A 23,037-nucleotide genomic window follows, 5' to 3' on the forward strand; every position below is an offset into this window, starting at 1 on the left:
TACGTGGTGAAGAATTTGTCATTCATTTTTACACCCTTATTTAATAATAACGGATGTCGGCCGTGAACACTTGAAAACGTGATCTTAATATGTTAAATTAAATTTAAGATGTAACTATTTTTAAATAGTGTAAATGAATGCATTATCATTTATCTTTTTATGTTACCTATATAAATTGCATTTGAGTAAATTTGAGGCAGGGAAAAAAATATATAGATATAACTCTGTCTTTTATCGTTTTCCGTTTATTGTCATGACATTGTCCGTTAACTTTATTTTTGCCAGACTCATGCGTTTGACTTTCCATCTTTATTTTTTAATGTGTCTATAATTCGAGAGCCTTTTGTAAAAAAAACTACATACCAGAAGCCTTCGTTAAAAAATAAAGTTTGAATATTATAGCAGAAAAAGGCTTATAAACATTTTCTTGATTATTTATCCTATTTCAAATATAAATTTGAATGAATTTATAAATACGTCAGACACTGTACTTAAAGTACATTTAAAGACCAGGTTACATATATATTACATGCATACAGCATAATAAAGCTGGTTTAATTTGAATGACTATCCATTAGGGACATTTTTCGACGATAATTAATCAAATCTGACAAGTTTAATTAAAAACGGAAAATAATTCTTCGCCCGTAAACGATTTAACGTTACCGTACCCTCTTTATTTTTGTTGCATTCATGTCGCATGTGTGTCGGCAGTGTCAGCGCTTCTAATAGCTAACTTATTTTACACAAAATCGTTGACATGGTAGAAGGAAACTATAGTACAATATAAGCTGAGCTGGAAATTGCAATTGGTGAGTAGAAATGAATATTTTGATACATGTCTATCAGAATAATCATTGATCATGGATCATCACCCAAGAGTTTGAAGGAAAAATGTTCACATTTGTTAAATTTGTGCATACAGGTATGAATCGACGTTCCAATACTCCACACTCTTGGATAGTAGCCTGTTCAAAGGCAAAGTAAGAATTTGGGCTTGTTAAAAAATTGTTCCTGTGATTGGACCCCCCCTTTTTCATGTTTTTTGGAAGATCAATGCATGATTTAAAAAGTTACATATAAACCAGTATGGTTTAAACCCCCTTTTAAAAATGGCTGGATCCACCCCTGTTTATTGCCTAACATGCATTGACATGTGGGGTATTCACAATGGTATGGTTGTGCGGGATGGCCTATACAACAGTTACAAGACCTAAACCCCTGATCGAGTAATCCTACATATTGTATGTTAATGTATTGATAACTGTCACGTCCTAAATTTGCATGAAATATTTGTCACTTTTTTTATTAACCAATAACCAACCAATCTTCACATGTTACGATGTAGTCCGAGACAAGCTTGTCTGGCAAAACAGCCGTTTGGACGTCAGAGTAATCTAGGACTAGTTACGACGATGATATACCTATTTATATAGCCACTGCATGGTGGGTGATGTACAATAATTATAATTTGTCACATATGTGTTATGAATACCTTCAGCATGTTCAAGGCTTGGGTTTGTATATATGCAATAAGCTCAAAATTGCCCGGGGCAAAAAAAAGAGTATATTCAGTGGCGGATCCAGAGGGGGGCATAGAGGGCGTACGCCCCCCCCCCCCCCCCCCCTTTGCTTGGACTTTTTTTTTTTTTGTAAAAGTTTAATGATTAATCAGAATCGTGAACTTTGCTATTTCCCGTGTATTTATTTTATGTGACAATACTTTACTTATAAAGATTTTTTTTTCTCTGGTGAATACTAACCGAAAGTCATGTGATTCACTATGGTGGACTTGACCAGTGCGTCGAAAAAAACGTCACTCAGTCATTTTAAAATTGAAATTACTGTCACAAATTGCTTAGGCTGAGCATGACAATCTTAAAACCTTCAAGGCGACACATGATTGAGCAAGAACATATTGACTTCTATTTCATTAGTCCACAAAACAGTAATACTAGTTATATTAGTACACTCTCATGAAAAAAGTTCCTCAGCAATTATATTTACCTGCGAAAACATGTTTAACTCGTAACGCCCCATGATCGGCATCCTATTTTAAAATAACAGCTGAATAATGATCCCCAGTCAGTATAGTCTCTAGATAGATTTAAATTCTAAGGTACGAACCATTTGATTTGATGAGGCAGTCTGAGATATTTGAGAGATAAAAAATTGACTCTAATTTTTGCATTAAACAAAAATTCTGGCCGTATCTGGATTGAAAACAATAATCTTGTCCATTTTTTTTGCTATTAGAAACGAATATCCAACAGAACTATTAAGCATTAAATGAACATGATAGATACAAACGGGCGTATTTTTTTGGGCCGGGGTTTGCCATGTCTGACCGGAATGTCTGTTTCGTCGAACTGATATATTCAATACTTTTTTCAAGACCAGACTACAACCTGCTGCTGGAAGTAGCCTTAATGTCTACATTTTTCGCCCGTCATTCGTATATTCGTTGTCCGATGATTTCAGACTCATTCGTAGCTTTAGGTTGATTTGGAATCCCTCACATCCCTTAATTTTGTTGGGTGAAACATATCAACCAAACATTTGGATAAATATTGCTTGTTTGTCTTGTTTAGCTCGTGTCCGTCGTATTGTAAATTTTATCGAATAGCCCGACTTATATCTTGTTTACAACAAGAAATCTGTGAGGTTATGATAACTTAACTTACAGCAAACCAGCGAGAATTTTCCATGTCTTTTTTTACTGAAAAGTCCCTCATCAAATTTATCAGTAAATAGCTTGAAATCCGTACTATCATTTTATGAGAGACAATTAATAGGGAGAATCACGTGACAGCATCGAAAATGTCCAACCCTTAAACCTTTCAGGAACTACAAAATATACATGCACCACGCCAGGAATCCTTTTAAAAGTGCATATTACACTTATTTCATGTTTTTTAGCCAAAAAAAGTCCCCAAAAATATTTCGCCTCGCTCCGCTCGGCAAATTAAAATAAAAACGCCCCCCTTTCCAAAATCCTGGATCCGCCCCTGATATTGATATTGTGCCCTGACATGCCTGATTCAAAATGATGAGACGGCATTGCGTCCTTAACAACAATTTTTAACACTTTGTGGTGCTGAACACTAATATACAGTACGAAACCAGTCCATGTTTTATATGTGCCTTATCATGTATCCGTGACGTAGTACACAGAACACATGATTCCGAACTCTTCACCTTACCACATGTATTGACATATTGCTTATTTCCATTATTACTGTATTTTATGTATTATTGTTGTATCACCTGAATAAACCCTGGTGAGTTTCATATATATTGTTTTATATTATTAATTATATGCTCGGATCACAACATTGGCGTCGTCGACAGCTCGAATCTGTTTATTTTGAAACTACCGCTCAGCACGGTACGTTTCACACCATTTGCTTTCAATTACTGCAAGTTATATAGCCTCCGCTATATTTTAAATTAAAACCTCCATCAATTTTGGAAAGTTTTATTACCTTTTTAGGCAATACTACACATTATATTCACTGTTAAAATTTAATGCTTGGCTAGTTTCTCGTTTTAGTGAGTCGCCATTTTGAATAGCCATTAGCTGTATCTTGTCCAAATTGAGCAGGACGGAAGTTGGATTTCTGCGCATGCTTTGACAAAACTACAGTACAGACATCGTTGTTTACTACAAACACCGTTCGTGCACAACTACAGTACAGGCAACGTGGTTGACGACTTACACCCTTTCGTGCACAACTACAGTACAGGCATCGTGGTTAATAACAAACACCGTTTCGTGCACAAATACAGTACAGGCATCGTGGTTGATGACAAATACAGCCATAGACCATACAATTTAACAAAAATTTTAAAATGTCAAAACTTATTACACTAATGGATGCCACCTTGGATCAACTTCAATCAGTTGAGGGGATAGACAATGAAATGGCCATACATATACTTGAGGTTAGAGATGCCTCACATTTCATAGACCTTAATGCAGTGTCTGGCATTACTGGTTTGCCAAAATCAACTTTAAAGAAATACTTCATTGAACCTGGCATGTTATTCTTGTACCAGAAACTAACAGAAAATAGGGAGGAACTCTCTCATGTTATATCAGGACTCCATGAGGTAGACAAGAAAGCCTCCCAAATTGACAACATGACGGAGAAGTTTGATGATTTATGTGCTCGCATGACTAAAATGGAGCAAACTCAATTAATGGGGTCAACTATTCAGTTTAAAAATCCTCTGCCATTATTGCAGGACGATCATTATGAACAGGTTGAACAATCAGAGAAGAAATTTGGTGGTTTTGGCGCGACAGTTGATACTTTGATAGCTCAGAAAAACCACCAGGCTGAGGAAAAATTAGGAACTAAACCCAAAACATTTAGTACCCCAGCTAGTTCAGCAACATATCCAGACTTTTCCAAGGTGTCACCAATTAGTAAACCAACTGGACTTTCTAGTTTAGGTGAGTCATTCACTACCAACACAAATCTACAGGACGATATGTATGCATCTGCAGCGTCCACTCTTAAAGTAAGTACTGCAACTGAAGCGGCTTACCAACACCATGTGAAACCCAACACTGAAATCCATGTTGAACAGGGGCCCTCGGCTCCCCCTTTTGTTACTTCTAACATGGTGCCCGTTCAGTCAACTTTGGAAGTGAAGTCTGAACCAAGCTTCATTCAGCATGGACAATTGGACAATCAGTCTAAAGATGGACAGGGGCCTTTGGTCTCCACTTCGAATACTTCAACTCATGAAATACTTAACAATGTATCGCAGGGTTAAACTGGACAGGGGACTTTGGCCCCATCGTCATTTTGTAACCCAATCATAGTTCAAGGTTCTGCAATACATAACAAGCCACCATTTTGGTCTTACAGTGTTCCACCGCCAGGAGTACAACAAAATAATGGATCGACTGTACCGTCTACTGCAGTTTTCCATCCAGGATCAAATAAAGACACTACAAACATCCCTTCAATCCCAGTACATTGGAATACTCCAGTAGTTATGCCTTCCCATGTACAGTCTGTGAATGCTTCTGATCAGACCAAAAGTGAAGCTTCACACGAAAGGCACAGAGGCAGGGGCAGGAAGCGCTGCCAGAGGGAATCCTCTTCATCAAGTGATGAATCGATAGACAGAGAATCATCCCGTTGGAAGGAGTCCCATACTAGAGAGCGAAGCAAGAGTCCGCAACTGCCGAAGATGCCAGTCTTTACTGGTTCTGGTAATTTATCTTGGGAAGCTTTTGTGTATCAGTTCGAAAGAACTGCAAATCGCCGTAACTGGGATGACGCAAAGAAAACGTGCCGTTTTCTTGATTGTTTGTCTGAAGTTGCACTAGAATATGCCAGACGATCGCATATATCAAGATATGACGACTTGCGGAAATATATGAAAAGGCGATTTAGTAAGAAGGAGGAAGCCTCTGCAGCAAGAAGACAGCTACAGTACATCAGACAGCTGGACGGAGAGACCGTAGAAGAATACGCAGAAAGAGTTCATTTCTTGACAATGGATGGGTATTACCGAAGTAACAATGACATAATAGATCAAATAGGTACTGAGGCGTTCCTCCGTGGATGTCAGGAGAAGGAGGCAGCACGGATCGTGATAGAGAAAAATCCAAGGACTATAAATGAAGCTTTGAAATGGATTAAGTCTTCATTAGCTAACCAAAAAGCCATTTATGGAGCTAGGAAATCTTACTCAGGCCGACCTCAGTCATATTCTCAACGGCAAGTAACATTTTCTGATATTAATGATTCTGATCATTCCCCGCAAAGGCCCACGGTCTTGCAACATGGTCAGGTGATTGAAAAGGTAGATAACTCATTACAGACTGATATTAAAGACTTAGTGTCTCTAGTTGGCAAATTATTGAAAGATGGAAGAGGTAATCAATCATCATCTCCCGAGAGGCACCGAGACTATTACAACTCGCCCTCCAGGCGCCCTCAAAGCAATTATGCCCGATCACCAACCCCACCTAGGTCACAATCTAAGTTCCGAAGTCCACAGAATTCGCGCTCCCCATCACCACATAGAGGTCCAAGGTCAAGTAAAGAACAAGACAACATGCCATTTAGAAGGGCAGTATCACCGTCTTTTCAGAGGACCTCGTCCTCGAACTCATCAAAAGATCAGACTTTAAACCGGACAGGGTCAGGCCTCTAGGCTCCCGTCTGACCCACGAAGAAGAGAGCCTTAATGAGCTGGTTGTTAGAAGAACTGTTGGTAGAAGTCTAGTTATACCTGCAGCTGTAAATTCCACCCCAGTCAAGGCTACCATTGACACTGCTGCTATGATTACTTTAGTTAGCAGTTCTCTGATTTCACATATTCAAGAAAACTGTGAATCTGTAGTTTTAAAAGGAATAGGACCTCAACCAGTTATTGGTAAACTCATAAAAAACACCGCTATTTCTATAGGACATACTACTATGTATTGGGACGTGTGTGTCATAGACATGACAGATACCATCATACTTGGACTAGATTTCCTGAATGCATGCAGCGCTGTGCTGGACTTGGTGCACATGTCTGTTGTTTTAAATGGAGAATCCATACCCGCACAACTAGTCGGTGGGAACAATCAGTCTTTATCAGAAGTACTATTGTCCCGATCTGTTAAAGTCCCTCCAAATTCAAGTATGCTCATAACAGTGGAAGTTAAATCGCCACCCGAGAACCACTATATGATCGTCCCAAAACGTAACAGTTTGCCTGTCTTGATATCCAACGTCATGGGGACTGGACCAAAATGCATATTAAACATCGTCAACGATACTGGACTTCACGTCAAGATAAAGAAAGGATCATGTTTGGGCTACGCTGAACCAGTAGATGAAATTCTAGATGACAACTTGTCCACCAAGGATACCTATAGCATAAAGCAAGTGCATCTTCCACCAGGGAACTTTTTTGATCAGAAAGATAAACCGTTACCTGACCATCTGCAGGATTTATACGATCGTTCAATCACAAATTTGAAAGATGATCAGATATCTACATTACGGTCATTGTTGATTGAATTTGAAGACGTTTTTTCAAAACACGATTTAGATCTTGGGTGTTTAACTGCGGTCAAACATAGAATTGACACAAAAGATTCACCACCAGTAAAACATAGAATGCGGCGAACACCACTGGGATTCCAGGATGTGGAACAGGAATATCTGACTAAGTTGTTGGCTGCAGGTGTAATACAGCCCTCTACATCGGAATGGTCTTCGGCACCTGTACTTGTAAGAAAACGCGACGGATCTGTTAGATGGTGTGTCGACTATAGAGCCTTGAATGATAGGACCGTGAAAGATTGTTTTCCATTACCCATCATTGAAGATTGTTTGGATTCTTTGCAAGGCGCAACAACCTTTTGCACGCTGGACCTTGCCAGCGGATATTATCAAATAGAACTAGAGGAGTCAGACCAGAAGAAAACAGCCTTTATAACACGCTATGGATTATTCGAACATACACGAATGGGAATGGGACTTTGTAATGCTCCTGCTACCTTCCAACGAGCGATGCAGTTAGTACTTCGGGGACTTACCTGGAATCAAGTTTTAGTTTATCTGGATGATGTGGTGATATTAGGCAAGAGTTTCGACCATTGTATTCAGAGTCTTAGAGAAGCACTCTTAAGGTTCCGGAAATATTCCCTGAAGTTGAAACCTAAGAAATGTCAGCTTTTCAAGGAAGAAGTACAGTTTTTAGGCAAGCTTGTCAGTGCAGAAGGAATAAAAATAGCTCCAACAAAATCTGAAGCGGTACAAAATTGGCCAGTGCCCACAACCAAAAAAGAATTAATGTCCTTTCTTGGATTTGTGAATTATCATAGAGACCATGTTCTCGATTTTGCAGGTGTTACTGCATGTCTTTACGAGCTAGCACACCAGAAAGGTCAGCCAGTATGGGAAGATTGTCATGAGCATGCATTCTTGAATATAAAGGAATTATTGACATTGCCACCTTGTCTAGCTTACCCAAATACACAAGATTTGTTTATCCTGGACACTGATGCTTCAGACATTGCTATTGGTGCCGTACTTTCTCAGCTACAAGATGGTCAGGAAAAAGTCATTTGCTATGCAAGTCATGTTCTGATGAAACCACAGAGGAAGTATTGCACAACCCGCAAAGAACTTTTAGCAGTGGTTAAGTTTTGCCGACACTTTAGGCATTATTTGCTTGGACGACGTTTTGTATTAAGAACAGACCACAATAGTCTTGTTTGGTTGATGAGGTTCAAGCACATCGAAGGCCAACTGGCAAGGTGGTTAGAGGAGCTTGCCCAATTCGACATGGAGATTGTACATCGCCCCGGGAAGAAGCACCTTAATGCTGATGGCCTAAGTAGAATACCTGATTGTCTTGAAGATTGCGACTGCTATAACGCAGGTGCTGACGTAGAAAACTTGACATGTAAAGGTTGCCAGTATTGTCAAAGGGCTCATACCCAGTGGAGTCGGTTTCTGAACGATGTTGATGATGTCATACCATTAGCAAAGAGACAAGTTAGTCCACTTGAAGTCAAGATAGTAAGTGTAGAGGAAAATCCTAATAATCAGTCAGATGAGTCCGTCACCTCATCAATTCAGGGGCTCCAAGCCTCATCTTTTAATTCAGCGGACTCAATAGATCATGATATGACTCAACCTAATACTGAGGAAGATACTATCCACATTAACTGGATGCAGAGTTATAGTCCACAACAACTAAGACAGTTGCAGCTACAGGATCCAGACCTTTTCCCCCTCATAGAGTGGATAGAAAGTCAGTACGACCCTAGTGATGCTGAGCTGAGATTACAGAGCCCAGCTACCCGAGCTTTAAGGTTACTCGGTTCCTGCTTAAAAGTAATTGACGGTGTTCTTTACTACAAATGGATTAACCAATCGGAACGGAAAGCATGCTTGGTCGTACCCAGTAGTTTAAAATCTGATGTTCTTCTGCATTGTCATGATTCAAAAGTGGCTGGACACCTTGGACAACAGAAAACCCTGGACCGTGTGAAGCAGTCGTTCCTCTGGTATCACCTTCATTCAGACTGTATTGACTATGTTAAGTCATGCCATATTTGTAACCAGAATAAAAAGGCACACATTAACCCCCGAGCTGCATTAAGTAAGTTTCATGCTGGCTGTCCTATGGAACGTATTCACCTAGATATCTTAGGACCTTTTAATACCAGTGAAAGTGGGAATCGTTACGTACTCATGATGATTGATCAGTTCTCGAAATGGATAGAGATGGCCGCTTTACCTGAGCAATCGGCACTTCTCATAGCCCAACAATTTGTGGTGCATTTTATAGTCACCTTTGGATGTCCTTTAGAGGTCCACACTGACCAGGGCCGTAACTTTGATGGCAATTTGTTTAAGGCACTCTGTGAAATTCTGGAAATTGCTAAAACTAGGACGACTCCTTATCATCCTTCATCAAATGGGCAGGTCGAGAGATATAACACAGTTGTGTTGCAAATGATTCGTTGCTATATTCAGAAGAAAAACAAGTTGTGGGACGTTGATTTGCCATTACTAACGATGGCATTACACTCAATGGTAAACCGACAAACCGGTTATACACCCAATCGTCTCATGTTAGGAAGAGAAACAATTCAGCCTATACAGTTATTGCTTGGGACTGTTCCTTGTGCCGTTGGTAAATTTGACCCCGATTCCTGGGTAGCGCATCTGGCAACATCATTAAATGAGGTGCATAAACTTGCTCGTGAAAACCTTCGGACATCTCAACATCGACAGAAGAGAGATTATGATCTGCGACTTGCACAAAATCAATATCATAATGGAGATTTGGTGTACAAGATTGATTCATCAACTAAGATAGGACACAGTAAGAAACTTCGATCTCCATGGATAGGACCCTATTTAGTCGTTTCAGATCACTTTCCGCTTTACACAATAAAAGATCGAAAGGGAGAGTCTGTAATTCACCATGACCGTTTGAAGAAATGTAATGACAGAGAGATACCACTGTGGTTGCGCCGATTGAGACACAACATGTTCAATGATACAAGTTTTGTGCAAGCTGACGAGAGTACAGATGAAGACACACAAACAGCGTCTGACAACAACCTGCTTTATTGCGGTGGACAGCTGTTACAGAACCTTGATTTGGTTAGTGACGTTTCTCTGAATGATGATTTCCAGCAGCTATTTATTGATCAGGAGAATTTGGACGATGAGGAACCACAGGGGCTATTAGCCTCGTCTACTAATGATGATTTTCTCATTTCAGAGGTTCAGGGGACCAGGTCTCCGACAACCAGTCATGACTATCCATGTACCAGGCGGGGGCGAACAGTTAAGCCTCCGGCTCGGTACACAGATTTCCAGTAGTTCCAGTAGCTACGTACTGTAAATTTTGTATATAATAATGGATTGTATATACTTACGTTATCTTTTTGTGTCTTGCAGTGACCTGAAATATGGAGGATGACGTTCTTTCACTAAGTGCTCATGGAGAGTCGATTGGTGATGACAGTTCTTCTAAAGCAACAGAGCTTTCTGATATGATGGTTATTGATGAAGTTGGGTATGAAGACACCACCGACGAACCATCTGATAACCGTCAAGTGCAGGACGAAGGAATCTACAAACAGTATGTACATAATCAGAGGTCTGCAGGGGCCCTAGGTCCCGCACCTTTTAAGAGTCGGTCACATCAATGTTTTGTTTGTGGATTAATTACACATGGTAAGATGAGACGGCATGTCTTGAAGACACATTTGCCTTGGTATTGGGAACCACACACGGCATGTTGGAGCTGTGAAGTTCAAGAGGCACAAGCCGGTTCTTTGGCGCAGCGACATACTATGGAACATGGGGTAGAAAGTACCGTATTTGACGAAGAGCATATGCATCTGTGGTGCCAGCTTATGTTGGGGTCACTTCATCAAATAAGGTCATGGTTAGAATGTTCCACTCTTGACGATCTCTTAGACTATATTCTACAGAGAGAACTTTACACGTTCGTCAAAAACCAATTTTCATCGCAAGAGCTTCAACTTTTGACCTTTTGGGCCGATAATTACTGCCCTTCATCAGTGCCAACTTATAATTGCAACCCACCAAACCATCTCATTTGTATATTCAACTGGGAACTGATAGCAGTTCTCCTGTCCCGAGTCGGTTCAGTGAAACAAGAAAGATTTTTAGTACAGAAACAACGCTTGACATATGAAGGTGCTAACATAGCTGAACCAATTTCACAGTCAGAGGATCAACTTGCATTCGTGGATAGCCATTTCCATCTAGACCAAATACTAAGAAGGATGAGACTAAGAAACTTCCAACACTTACAATCAGTAGTGGCACCTGGCTGCTCTCAATATTTTTATTATGGAGTTGCAAATTATGTTTTCCCATCAAGATGGAACAACTGGGCTTCGGACGTTGGCTTTGCACGTAGTGTGTATGTCTCTTTTGGAATACATCCACATATTACTGCAGAAGGCATATCAAAGAGGCAGATGGATCAACTGGACTCACTGACAGATAGCCATTTATGTGTAGCCATAGGTGAAGTAGGACTTGATTACACCACAACTTGTATTTGTCGTCCCTGTCGTAATCCTAGCAAGTGTAAGGAAGAGGCACGTCGTAATCAGGAGGAGGCCTTTGTACAAATGCTGCTCTTAGCCAGGAGGAAACATTTTCCCGTCATAATTCATTGCAGAGATTGCGGTGACGGTTCAGCCGCCAAACGTACTTTAGAAATAATCCTTTACCATGATCTAGCTGACATGAAATTCTATCGCCACTGTTTTGACGGGACTATTGAGGAGATGACTGCTTGGCAACAACTACCAACTATAATTTTCGGTGTATCTGGGAAATTCATTAGGGACAATACCGGTCTAGAAGTAATTCCTAGGATTCCGCCACACCAGCTTGTGCTCGAGACTGATTCGCCGTTTTTATCACCGTTCCCATGGTGCCCAGTAAACCAGCCATGGAATCTTCCAGTGATTGCCAAGGAAGTTAGTCGATTGAGGAACATACCATTGTCTGTGTTGATGTGGACTGTTAATGACAATGCTCTGAAATTCTTTCAGATTCCAAGGCAAAGACAATAGTGTCGAACAGTAGCTACCCGTTTTAGCGCTTTGGGTTATGTTTCCGAAGAGAAAGATGAATACTTTGTTCCTAGGACCGTTTATCTTTGCGTATTTCCACTATATATCCTATTGTATTGAGTAATGTTTCCAGAGAGGAAAAACATATATTATTCTGTTTTATTTTGTGTATTTTATGAATTATGAAATTTAACTGGTATCTAACATGTTTCAAGGAATATTGAACTTTTATGATGTGGATTTATTCATGAACTTTTGTGCAACTGTATGTGTAAGATGATACCACGTTTATTCCGAAATTACTATATGGATAACTTTCACAGACAGTGCGTTATTTCTAGTCGTTTTATTTACCCCTGGACTGGTTCTACTGAGATGGGGCGATTGTGGTGCTGAACACTAATATACAGTACGAAACCAGTCCATGTTTTATATGTGCCTTATCATGTATCCGTGACGTAGTACACAGAACACATGATTCCGAACTCTTCACCTTACCACATGTATTGACATATTGCTTATTTCCATTATTACTGTATTTTATGTATTATTGTTGTATCACCTGAATAAACCCTGGTGAGTTTCATATATATTGTTTTATATTATTAATTATATGCTCGGATCACAACAACTTTTCATCTTTTGTGATAATAAATTTAAGATTTTACTGGGTATGATTCATTATTTTGTTATAAATGATTTGTTATGCTCTAAATTTTATAGAACTTAAATATATGTTATAACAAGAAAAAGAAATTATGTTGAAATTTTTATTTTTATCTTTTGTATATTATTCACTGTCATGACTGTCATGACTAAATAAAAATTAGATCCCACGCATGCGCGGCATAGTTAAATAAGTGCCCGACACGTTATCATCAGTATGTTGATGGATTATAAAGAAGAAGAAGAAGAATCTTATAAATACTATTTGCTTTGTCACCATGTCACGTTGGTAGTAATATTCAACAAATTCTATTTTAAAATAAAAAGTATTATAAATTGATCACAACAAGTATAGTGCTATAGCCTCTATTAGACAGTAACCCTTCAATGAAGTATACACCTAAGAAAACATTGATGTAGAAAGAGAGAACATTTTGTTTTAGAAATAGAACCTCAAAAAAGGGTTTTATTCTTCTTCTCATAACATGCATAAGGGACTTATCAATTAAATTGTATAAGTCATAAATTCATTTCTTTACATCATTAAACTTTGTTGTCAAGCAAATTATGATTGCTAGTTTTTCTTGTAGATAAATACAAGTTTATATATAATAAATACTTTATTCTTAATGTATATTTTTTTTGTAGATAAGATATCACATTGGTTTGAGCATGATTCCCAGCCAGATTATGAAGCGGCATATATCATGTATATCAATGTATATATAGGAAATATATAGTGTCACTAAGTTACTCTCATATGGTACCTCATTTGTACCTGTAGCTATAAATTGTGAAATGGTGGATTCATTCATAATTTTGTGTTACTTATTGGTTTGGAAATAACGTTGATAGAGCTAACAGCATTATGTCATGATGTACAGTTGATGGGATGGTCTGATTGGACAAAAAGAGAATTGTGAATTGAACAAATAGCAAACTTACAATTCATAGAAAAAATGTAGGAAATACAATGTACTACATTACTTGGTGACAGAGCATACCTTTGATATATATATATATATATATATTTGAAATAAGTAATATTAACAATTTGAAATAAAGAGAATTTAAAGTTTTCTAGGAATATTAGTAGTGCATCATATCTTAATTCCATGATTATCTTGGATAGTTATATCATTAAGAATAGAAAATTGGAATAATGGAAATTTCTAGTTTCAGTGAATATCAATCATTGTCTATACTAAAAGTGCAGCATCATGATCATACATCATCTGATTCACCTTGGATAATTATTCATTTGAAATAAGAATTTGGATATAATAAGAGTTTCTATGCTGCCATTGCTATTGTTGGCTACATGTACCACCAGGGAGTGTTAAACCTCCTTTACTTTCCATGAGGGTCTGTCACGGTCCATCACTATTGGTTAGTGTCATATATATGCATGATGATGGAAGTTTTTACCAACCTAGACAAGCTTTACAGCCCTGGCATGGTTGTTGGTTAGAGTCGAATGACAGCTTGCTGTATAGTTATAATAGTCTGAATGTATCTACATGTATTTTGATAATCTTCTAAATTACTGTTCATTCTGAAACTGGCATTTTATAATAGTAGTCAAACATATTAAACAATACATGTACTTCAAAGTATCATTTTATTTTGTCTCGCCTTACACAAAAGTCATGAAAGTTGGTTGTATACAAGAAATTTGTATTACAGTCTTGGGGTGATGATGTAAGCTATTTTATAGAGCTTTACATTTTAAAAGCTAAAAGAGCTGGATGTTTCTTGTCTTGTATTCAGATGCTAGTAGCTAATTAATATGTTATGATGTTTCAGTTTGCCATTATATGTACATTGCACCTGACCCCATTTTCATGGTTCAATGACTGCATGTAAAATATACTGTTACTTAATCAATGAAATGCTCTTTTATACTGTATATTTTATATATGTAATTGGATACATTTTATTGTATATGAGTATCTTGAAAGATCTACTTGTCTATCAGGTTGGGTTGATGTGACCTTGACCTTCATGGATAATTTAAGTGATTAAGGTTATTTCAGTTTGATACAATGTTAACATGGTTAGGTTTGTTTCTCAGTTTATACTTCCTAATAAAATTGACACTGGAAATGGGGAATGTGCCAAAAAAGACAACAACATAACTTCAGAGCAGACAATAGCCGAAGGTCATCAATGTTTCTCATAAGCTATACGCTACATTGTACATGTATAGGATCACTACTTTTGGCATAATTATGGAATAAATGTAAGTTGTACATGTTTGACATTTTTGAATGGCTTATTTCATCTGACAATGACACCATTTTCATGGTTTTTATGTTTAGTCTTTTTCTCTGTTTCTATGGTTACTATAAACGTTTAACCATAAATTTGGGGTATGGAAGAACTGTGAAATTCAAAAATTCATGAAATTCATGAAATTTTCTGTCATCTATCTGTCTGGCATGGTTATTTTGACTGGACTTCATTTTAATGGATTATTGATAATGTAAAGTTTATGTGATACTTATAGACTAGTAAAATCTTCTTATTACAGAATTTCAATAAAAAGATCATGAATAAGGCCACATTTAAAAGAATGTCTGTTTCCCATCCCAGGGGGCTTATTTTACCTGGGTGTGGGGAGGGGAAACAAACAATTTTTATTTTGGCCTAAGGAGATATGGTGAGACGACTATCAACCATTTAAACCATGTAGACCAAGTGATTTACTTGTTAGTCACTATATAATAGGTCACTGCACACCCTTCAACAATGACCAAAAACTAAAACTTTATAATGAGCACCCTATAAAAGGTTCAGCCTGTAATGAGGCATCTGACACAGTTAATGTAAAATATTCAGACGAGAAACCCAACAGTGATGACAATTTGATTTATTATACCATACCCTCTCCCCCCCCCCTCCCTTGAAGTTAAATGTCTAATCCCTTGGTGTACTGATATGAATAGTATTTTACTGGAAATGTTTCGGAAAATAGATATTGATGCTAACGTAAGTATTTTATCCAATAAAAAGACAGGAAATAAGTCGGTGAACCAAAAAGTTCAAATCTAATTGAAAATTAAAGTCTCACTGATCATGCACGAGTGATTCTATTCATAAAAAGTGTCCGTGTAACAATTAAGAAGAGTCTGTGTATCATCGAAAAAGAGTCTGTGTAACACCCCTTAATGTACTGTTTTTCTATAGCTCTGCAAGGGGGGGGGTCAAAGTCGTTCAAAGGTCACTGTACGGCCTTTAACAATGAGCAAAATCCATACAGCATTCTAGTACGGCATACGTTTTACCTCAGCGAACTCACTGTCTTGGTGATGTATCAATCATTTGCTTCAGGTCGATCCATTTCGCATCTCGTCATGAATATGCGTGATATATTTGCCACTGGACATTAAGGGAGCAATCAATTTATCAGTTTCATTTAGTGATGCATGCTAATTATATATAGTTCTCAAATGATAATTGTCTAAAACTGTTTCCATTTTTGTGTATTTTATTTTTTAGCGTAAATTTTAGAATTTCTTTCCGAATCTTTCTCTTTGCATTTATTTGTTTGTAAACATTTAATAAAGTAGTCCATGTCAGGGGTTAGATTGTATACAGCCAATCTAGGACCAGGGCAGTAGAACAGAAAACAGTCTTCATTGTATACATACATATGCATTTATGTTGAAGCGTAAAACAACGACATGTAGTTGAGCTCGTTTTGGTGAAACAATTACTGTCAAATCTTTATATATATATATCTGGTAAAGTTGTCATAAAAGCAAAAACGGACGAAAAAGTTGGCAACACTTTATAATAAGACTAAACTTATTTTGGCCGTTTCGTTTCTTCTAAAGTGTTAAATTCAACCATGCGACTGGCTTACTTGGAGATTCAGGTGACCTTTTTCGTTTTTTAGAAATTTCAATCAAAGTTCGTATATCCCTTCAACGATTTATTCAATTTTTTTTAACGTATAGATAGCGCGAAACTCTCACTACACCATGCATAGACTATTTTTTTTCCGACCAAATGCGGCTGCTTATACAACCGAACAACCAAACGTCCGCACCCAATTTTAGCAAAGATATACTGTCGAACGGGAGATGTGAATATTTCTATACCCAATCAATCATTTGGTTTTGAAAACAATTTTAAAGGTATACATTAATAAGACATCAACCCAACGACACATATCAATCAAAACATTAAGAGTCAACACACAGATTTTTGTTATAGAAAGAAACCTATACAGAATAAAAAGCCTAAACCGCAACAAGACTAAATAATACGGGAGCAGTGATTTTTTTTAGACAAAAATGCAAGTGTTCCGTAGAAATATTTCACGTACCATTTTTTTTTTTATTTCGATCGTTGAAAATTATAGCAGGTGTGATATAAATCAGTAGATTTAGGACAAAACTATAATATGGAAATATAATATGAAAATTAAGCCTGCTTTGTACTAGACCGACACTGAGATGGATTTTTAACGTGTAAGTTCACAAGCTAACAGTTCGAAAGAAAGAAAAAAACTCTTTGTTAGACCCATTTGGGATTCGGACTAAAGTCCTCTCGCTGTCGAGGTGAACTTATTCTCACGAGACCAACCAGGAGAGAGGTCGCATAGTCATACCAAAAACTCGAGCATAATAAACAATACAGTTTAACAGAATTATCACCGTTACTAATGCGATTTTAAAGTCATGATCTTATCTAAATTAGATACCGTTATGTGATGTTGGTATCTACACGTATGAATAGAGATGGCCGATATCAGAGTAGATTGAGAGGACCATCGCTCTCTGCAAATTGAAAACTCTTCCTCAATGATGTTAGTGGTCCCACTGTAGCGAGCTGTTGCAAGGCTAAATTTCTATCCTTATTAAATCTTCTCTCATTATTCAGTGGTATTTCAAGTTTACTTTTAATCTTATTGTCGAACGACTATTTGAAGTGCTTCCTATTATATTTCAAACTTGTGTTATCGTTATGAACACGAATGAAATATTTGCCACTGGAGGTGACTGAGGCAAACAACAATGAATCACCATCACTAAAATATAAGTATTTGTTCTCACAAAATACTTTGTAATTAATTAGAAGAATGATGACAATTTCTCATCTATTCACGTTTTGATCGAGCCGCTTCAACCTCAAATCTTGCTGCAATTGTTTTACATTTAGGCTACTAGTATTAAATACTATTGTATTCATTGAAGTTTACATGCGTAGTTTTTTTTATTCAAAAGAATAAATTAATATTTATAAATAAATTGGACTGAACAAACAACACTAATTATTTCGCATTTGCATGTAACGCAGTTTAGAAAAATAAAAGATTGGATTTTTTTTTAGATTAGCACACATGCAACGCATCCCCACTTAGGAGTCCTCCAAAAAGGTAAAATTTACCTGTAAGGGAATATGTATGTCTGGTGTATGTATATCACTCGTTCCATCTACAATATACGGAAATGACACGACCGGGTATTGTAAAGCTTTGAGGGACTTTTAATGTCAAATTCATATCCCTGGGCGAAGAAATTACCAAGTTTGGAAAACACCGTGTGTACACTGACTTATAAAAGTGTTTATGTCTTTCATGCTGTCTAGTCTGAGAATAAAAGTTTGAGCAGTTTTTGAAGGTAAAAAATAAAGGTTTAATATTATTGCAAAAGTCTGTGAATAATTGAAAATAGGACGTTCCGGAAAACACAAGTCGCTATATTAAATGCTTGTAAATCTCTGTTACATGTGGTGCGCTTCTATTTAAATACCTTTCTGTTAATTAAGAAAGTGTAAAAACAGTTATTGAAATCCGGCTGAAAAAGGGAAAACGAATAGTGACTATCTAACTTATTTTTCAAATATCGAATACACAAATAAATCTCTAACCATCCACGCTTACAATTTGTTTTTACTGACAGGTGTCTGCTGGCATTCGATTGGATATCAGTTTTATGTAGGCGTAACAATTCATCCCATTTATCCAATCAGCTGTCTTGTGTGCGATCTCGTACGGTTCACATAGTCTAGTTTTTTATAATGATAGCGATAAAAATTATTCGTGCAGAATATACATACACTATAAAACAAAAATATCCTGTCCAAAAATGACTTACGAGACACCATATTAACCAAATAACTATTTAAAAACTAAGACAGCATACATATAAAATATTATCATTCATAACAATTACTATTTAAAAGGGAAATATTATACTATTAGTATCATGGTCCCAGCATTTTAACAAATTTATCAAAACAGGACGTTGTTGCAATGGTGTGACTGGGACTTTACGGTGCGTCTAAAAATAACCTAGGCCGCCTCGGTGCACTATAAGCTCTCGAAACTGCACTAAGACCATGATGGAACACTATAGCGAACTTTCTATACTAATGAAATGTCCATGTGTGGAAAAAAGATCTTACTATACACTGTACGGACATTTAGACTTATTCACTAGCTGTGATATACAGTAGAAGATTTAGCAAGGATAGCAAGGATACAAAAATTACGATATTAATAACGCTAAAAATTAAAAGGAAAGTGTACGCTATGTCGCCCGGAATCCGACACTGACCTAGCAAATTACGACATAATTAAACCATTAGCAACTTTGTAAAAAAATATATAGAAAAAATGTCTTTTCTTTTCCTTAAACTGGGAATATTATGATAATCAGATAAAGGTAATGTCTGTCAAAAAACGTATTTTACGAAATAATTGAAATCGGATTTAGATTAGATTTGTGATCGTTGGAATTTAAATAATCTATCTCTTTATAATTACCTTTTTTAATCAAACGGAACACATACTATAGGAGATGTGGGATATGTTTCAATTTGACAGCAACCAAACGACAAAAAATCGTAAATGAATCAAGAGCGCATGTTTAGTCTTCAATAAGAAACAGGTGTCTACACAAAAGGTCTGACAGCGTGAAAGACCAAAACCACACTATTATAAGTCATGGTATTCGAAAGCAGGAGATTAGTACTATATCAGACAAAACTGCAATCACGTTTACCAAATACTTAACCAACGCACCACAAACTAATGCCTGCACCAAGTTAACGTATAATTGTGATATGAAGAGATGGCAGATACCCACAACCAACTTGGAACCACCACCAGACAGAAGGACAAATGAGCATTTAGAGGGCTGGCACCCCATATGGAATTTACTGACCCCATAAATACCGTATTAGGTCACTAGCACACTGTGTAACTAATAATATTCAGTATGGTGATGCAGCATCTTACATCCTCTAACTTGGAAACTAAATGAACATTGAACATTCATATGTGTATATCAGTGCCTTGTACTTGTATGATATTTGTCTTTATTTATTCATTAAAATATAAATCTCTAATAAGACTTTATTTACAAAATATAATACATGAGTAAAAAAAAAAACACTTTCAGAAAAAAAAGAGTAACTATAAAAAGTGCGACCCCAAAAATTAAAAAAAATATCTTTCCTTTAAAAAGTATTTCATGGTAGAATTTGACATCAAAATGGGTTAAAATAACAAATATCAACTCATTGCAATACTAACAAAACTTAACTTAATTACATTGTTTACAGAAGCTCCCATTTCACCTTAGTTAATTCTTGTGTACCTAAAAATTTGTACTAAGGCAAACTGGGATTAATTATATATATATATTTTGACAGCTAAGACGAAATGAGAATAAGCCGTTCATTATACTTTTCACATACTAAAATAAAATGATATTCATCTTCAATTACTTGTTTATCACACCATATTACAAAATCTCGGATATCTCTCAATATTATAAAATCGACAAGTTTCTATATTCAAACAGTGAACAGACTGATTTATGCGGTATTTACAAATAAATGGTTTTATAAATATAATTTACAGCATGATCTAAATAAAATTGTTGGGGTCAAATACATCTATGCAACATACATTTAGGCGAGTCTTCAAAAAAATAGTTCATTTCACTATTAAGGCAGCAACCATTTGATTTTCTTGGACGGGGGATTTTTTTTCCAAACATTTTTTTGGCGACAAATTTTTTTTTTCTTTCAATATTAGCATTACATATAGTGTCAGCTGAGGGTAAAACAAACATTTTTTTCTCAGGGTCAAAAACAAATTATTTTTTTTCCAAAACTCGAAACAAACTTTTTTTTCCAAAAAAAACATAGCCCCCCCCCCAACCCTTCCACCCACAGAAAATCAAATGGTTGCTGCCTAAAGCTACCGTTTAATCTATCTTTGAATTCAATTAAAAACAAGTTCACATTTTTTTTAACCCTAATGTAACCGTATGTTAAAGCGTTGTCATCCGTATTAATTAATTGTTTATCAAAATTGAAGTGCATGAGTATTATTAACGTCTGGGATGAGCGGAGATTTCTCTGTTGCTGGGAATAAACAAAATTTAGCTGAATTTGTATTATTCAAATTAATGAAAAGGCAAGCTAGTGTGTGTTTAAAATGATATTGTTGGAATGGATTTATAACATTAAAAATGTGTGTAACCGATTTTAGGTTGACTTGGACTGCGAATTTGAAAATAATTTATTTGTGAAATCACATTCTTTAAGATGACATATTTTGTAAGTACGTTAACCTTTTATTCTAATTATAGTAGCTTTGAAATGCATTTTATAGCTGACTATGCGGTCTGTGCTTTGCTCATTGTTGACGGCCGTACGGTGACATATAGTTGTTAATGTCTGTGTAATTTTGGTCTCTTGTGGACAGTTGTCTCATTCGCAATCATACCACATCTTCTCTTGTATATTTATATAGCTGTTACTTACAACTGTCATGTGTACATGTTCCAGGCTCGTGCCGCTGAAAGAGGTCCCTTTTCAAGTTTGAAAATAGGTGAATAGGTCGGGAAAACTATCAGAAATATATATGATAAAAAAAAAAAACAGTAAAGTTCCCACTACTTTTTTGGTAAACTTTCTTGCTATTCCCGAATGTGTTTTTGTGATTTATGCAATTTTATTCATGGACTAGCTAGCATAAAGAATTACATGTACTTTAAATGTATAAAATAAATTTTGTTCTACAATGATATATAATTAGGAATGGAAATTAAAAGCCTAATTCAAAAACATAAAAAGGATTTTTTTATTTGTATCTTTAAATATCCTCGAAAATAACTGCGTTTGAAAGCTTCTTACAATATAATTTACACGTACATTTGTATATCGAAATGTGTTCATACCAATTGTCCCGCTTAATACCGAACCCGCGTAACCTTAAAAATTAAGACATTACACAATCAAAACATTACAATTTTGTTTATTACAGATATTTTATCATATCCACGGTTGAATGCACAATATCCCCACCAAGAGAACCGTCTACTGTTAGAGGTGGGACGACAGCCTAGATGTCGTGTGCAAAAATAATAATCACTTGGTACGGTTTCAGCTTGCGTATTGTAATTTTAAATAGTATATATCGATTCGTGTTTTAAAATCAAACAAACGCTACTGCTTGCACTGATGATAAAAAAATTACTTTTATATATATATATAAAAAAACAATGTATTTGTTACATGTTATTGGTATTAAATTGTATATTTTGAAGATCATATTCCGTAATGTTATGCCCTGAATTCTATTCGATGTCTATAAAGCAAATAAAATCTATTTGTACTCGTAACAAAAAGGAGAAAAGATTGGGCTGCCTCTCTTCAATTTTGTCCAGTTACCAAAGTAAAATCAAAATTAAATTCTCCGACAATGCACATGTTGATATATTGTATATGTCATTCCAACACTTACACTTGTTCTTTTATTTGTGTGGCAAATTTAATGACCATTTTAATTCAAAGCTTGGATTTGCATCCTTCATTCTCCAGTACGTTTGAATTTCTACATACATCACAGTCAGTAATTAAAGTTGTGTGTTAAACGTCAATACGAAAGCAAACAATCCATAGTAAAAAAAAGATATTTAGAGGGCACATATGTATCTTTCGTCTGACAGCACGTATACACCACAGTTATCGTAAATTATATAAACATATAAAAAAAAATCGATTTTTTTTTTTTTTAAGACAAAAAAGAGAAAAGAACTGATAAGTGCAGGTAATCCATGCGCCTTGCCTCCTTTATGTTTCGATATCTTAAAAATTAATTATTCTTTTATCTATTATAACACGTGAAAACTACACCGGTGAGTTCCATACATGTCATAAACTTACAGCTGGTCCTGAACATGCATGAAGTATTTGCCACTGGACTTTAAACAACAATCAATCACACTACAACTTAT

General features: G+C 36.3%; 2 long non-coding RNA genes across 2 annotated transcripts; both read left to right on the forward strand.

The window, feature by feature from the left end:
* Positions 1-3,096: 3,096 nt before the first annotated feature.
* On the forward strand, positions 3,097-12,694 carry LOC143052893 (uncharacterized). Its single transcript, XR_012971282.1, has 2 exons — positions 3,097-3,281; positions 10,446-12,694. It is a non-coding gene; the product is annotated as an uncharacterized LOC143052893 (long non-coding RNA).
* Positions 12,695-21,167: 8,473 nt separating this feature from the next.
* Positions 21,168-22,802, forward strand: LOC143052894 (uncharacterized). The gene is made up of 2 exons (XR_012971283.1): positions 21,168-21,355; positions 22,065-22,802. It is a non-coding gene; the product is annotated as an uncharacterized LOC143052894 (long non-coding RNA).
* Positions 22,803-23,037: the final 235 nt, after the last annotated feature.

Source organism: Mytilus galloprovincialis, chromosome 11 (genome assembly GCF_965363235.1).
Source record: "Mytilus galloprovincialis chromosome 11, xbMytGall1.hap1.1, whole genome shotgun sequence".
Taxonomy (NCBI): Eukaryota; Metazoa; Mollusca; class Bivalvia; order Mytilida; family Mytilidae; genus Mytilus; species Mytilus galloprovincialis.